The sequence below is a fragment of the Meriones unguiculatus genome, chromosome 20 (genome assembly GCF_030254825.1).
Source record: "Meriones unguiculatus strain TT.TT164.6M chromosome 20, Bangor_MerUng_6.1, whole genome shotgun sequence".
NCBI lineage: Eukaryota > Metazoa > Chordata > Mammalia > Rodentia > Muridae > Meriones > Meriones unguiculatus.
Genome location: NC_083367.1, coordinates 58,317,377 through 58,320,859, shown reverse-complemented (window position 1 = coordinate 58,320,859; position 3,483 = coordinate 58,317,377).

The following is a 3,483-nucleotide window of genomic DNA, read 5'->3' as shown; positions in this document are numbered from 1 at the left end:
AAGGAGGCTGCGAAGTCAGAGAGCATTGGGAGAAACAGACACCGCGTAGAGATAGCATGAAGGGGGTCCTGGCAGGAAAGAACCTTCAAAACCCTCCAGTTCTGGTTATCAGGAGCGTTTGTGAGCTAGGGGGTGCCACTGGGCCCTGAAGGAGGTTGGAAGACGCTTCAGCACCAGGGAACAGAGGCGGGTGTGTGGCTTGTTTTTACAGAATTTGTTTTGTGGCAGAGGATACACTCTACACCACAGGACCTAAGCTTACATGCTAGAAATCAGGAAGCCACTGGTAAAGACTAGATAGGACCCCAGTGTGACTCGTGTTTGGGCCTTTGGGAGGGAGGCAGGTCATGGCAGTCCCTGGCTGCCTTGCTGGGTCGTGTGGCCTGAGTTTCTGGTGAGAGAGCCCAAGCTAGAGGACCCCTGAGCTAACAGGAGGGGCAGGACATAAGCGCTGCCCAACGCCTCTGCCGCTGCTCCCTGTCCCGGGCTGAAGGCTTAGTGGGCCACCTGTGTGTGGTGTGAGAATTTCTGTGCTCAAAGTCTCCACTTTCTCACTTCCAGTTTCTCATTCTCTTTACAAGCAGCCATTTCCACAGACTTGGCCTCCTTCCATGCGAGGCAGCCTCCCCAGCGCTCGGCAGCCTCCCCAGCGCTCGGCAGCCTCCCCAGCGCTCGGCAGCCTCCCCAGCGCTCGGCAGCCTCCCCAGTGCTCCGCCACCTCTCTGTCCAGCACGGAGTGTGGACTGTTTCACAGCTGCGCTGCCTTTCTCTCACCGCAGGAGACAGGTGTCAGAGCCAAGAGCACATGTCGCCCGCTTGCAGCCGCTGACAGAGGGTGAGAGCTGTTGGACCATGGCAGAGGCAGCATCTGTCCCCGTCTGCAGGAAAACTCCAGGGATCTGCTATTAAAGTCAGCTACCCTGTGTTTTTCCTTCTGTCTCCATCCCGTCCTTCAGCAAATTTCCCAGAATGCTGCGATGCCAGGATGGGACCCTAGGGATGTGTCCTACCAGAGATGGGGTGGTATCTGAGATGGAGGTCCCTGGAACCCCAGAGGGCAGTACCATCCCAGCCTCACTGTCCCCCTTCCTGCCACATAGCTTACCAGAGGTGGAAACTTCCCAAAGCTCCTATTACAGCATTCTGCTGCCCCCAGGCCCACTTACCACACTCTGGTGTTTCTGTTACTTCTTCCCTAAGGACCCTAACAGAAGTGGAGCTGATGCCATGGGCTCTCTGAAACAGCCATAGTCAGTGCAATGGGGAGAACTCAGAACTGACCAGCAAGTGGCCTCTGACTGAAAGAGGAAAAGCTCTTGTCAGTGGACAAGTGGTGAGAGCTGGCAGCCCACGGGAGAGCCCAGCAGTTGCTGCTGGTCCCCGGGGCATGAAGGCATCGAGGGCTGGCAGTGGGCGGAGGATGGGCCACCTTAGCAGCAGATGGAGGGAGATAAGGGGCATCAAACCTGTGGGAATGGCTGAAGAGAAAGAGAAAGCGAGACTCCAAGGCACAGCAATTCTCACTCCACACACTGCGCTGCAACTCTTGGAGTGACTTTACTGAGAGATGGTCTGATGGCTGGTAAAGAAGAGTTTGAAACTGAGCCAGAGACTGATTCTGTGGACGTTAAAGAACTCCTGCACACCCCTGTGTGGGTAGTCCTGTGGGAGTCAGAGGCCACAGACACAGCCGAGGGACAGAGTGTGTGCCCTGTGCACACGGCTTTATACCCAGCCCTGTGACATAAGAAGGGGGGACAAGCTGGTTTGTGAAGCACAGGATCCCCACAGTCTCTAGGTGAGGTGGCTCTGCAGAGCCCTCCATCGCTATGGTCTGTGCAGCCTTCATGGAGACACTGGAGAATATGTATATCCATGACCTTATCCCAGATCATAAAGGTTGAAGGACAGGATGAGAGTAGAAGAGCGATGAGTATTTCTAGTTGACTTTGAACTACAGGCTCAGGTGATCCTCCTGCCTCAAGTTTACAAGCTGCTGGGACTGCAGGCAGGTGCCAGTGTGGTCAGCACTTTTCTTTTCCTTTTTTCTTTCTTTCTTTTTCTTTTTCTTTTTTATCTTGGGTTGTGGTTTCTAGCCATGAAGTGGGACAAGTAGATAAAAGGATAAAAGTGATGAGTTAATAACTGTTGAAAGAGCAGAACCAGGGTGTGGTTTGTGCTTTGATTCCTGGTTACCCCAATACCAGGCAGCTTCCTCTGCTCTCCACCCCTCCCTCACAGGCTGGCCACCTCACCTCTCTGCATTTTAGTTGGTTTTTGTTTCTCCCTCTGCATGCTAGGAGAAGATGCCCATGTCCTCAGCAATGCATTTTGTGTTTCTCTGCCCTCATCAATACTTAAGACTTGAAGTAAAACAACCCTAGGCTGAATGCTGTGGAGCTGGCAGAGGGATCCGTGTCTGGAAGGCCAGCAAAAGATTTAAGGACCTCAGCTCATCTATAGGATAAAGGAATTTGTCACCTAAGGATGGTCCATTTTCTTTTCTGGTTATCTAGTGGGAAATGAAATAATTAATTCCTAAATGCCAAAATGATTTCAAAGTCATTTCAGCCTTGGAACAAAGCATTTTTCATCAATAAAATACTAAAATTGCTTTAGAGACACACACCATGTGTGCCTTATGAGTTTAACTGTAGTCTCCATACAACCTAGAATCACCTGGGAAGAGTGTTGGTAAGGAGTTGTCTAGACGGGGTTGGCCCCTGGGTATGTGTGTGGGGTGTCTTGTTAGGTGTCAAGACCCATCCTGAATGTGGGTGGCAACAGTTCATGAATGGGGGTCCCCCTGAACTGTATAAAAAAGCAAGAGAGCAGAAAGACAGCAGGGAAGCATGCATTCATTCTTTCCTGCTCCTGACTGTGGCTATGGCTTTCCTTCATTGACCTCTCACAATGACGGGCTGTGACCTGGAGCTGCAAACTGAAATACACCCATTCTTCCCAAAGTTTCTTTTGGTTAGGCTTCGTACTTTATCACAGCAACAGAAATTAAACCAGGACACCATGAAAATGGGGGCACAGTCTGTCCCCACTTTCTTAGTGGTTCTCAAGACAAAACAAACAAAAATACTCAGAATTATTAAAGCTAGGAGTTATGTTTCAAATACTGGGCTGGGGAGATGGTTCGGGTAGCAAAGCACTTGCCAGGCGAGTACAAAGACTAGTTCAATGCCCAGAACCTATGTTAAAAAAAAAAAAGCATAGTGGTGCATGCTTTTAATCCCAGTGCCAGTAGAGGTAGGAGAACCAGGGACCCCTGGCCTGCCAATCTAGCTACTCTGAGACACTGAGAGTTTTTGTTTCAAAAAGAAAAAAAAATAATGACTGAAGAATATGCTGGAGGCTGTCCTCTGGCCTCCACTCACACACACACACACACACACACACACACACACACACACACACAAATGGTAAGAAAGGCATTGCTATAGCTCACTAACCATTCAACCTCCAAACCACGCA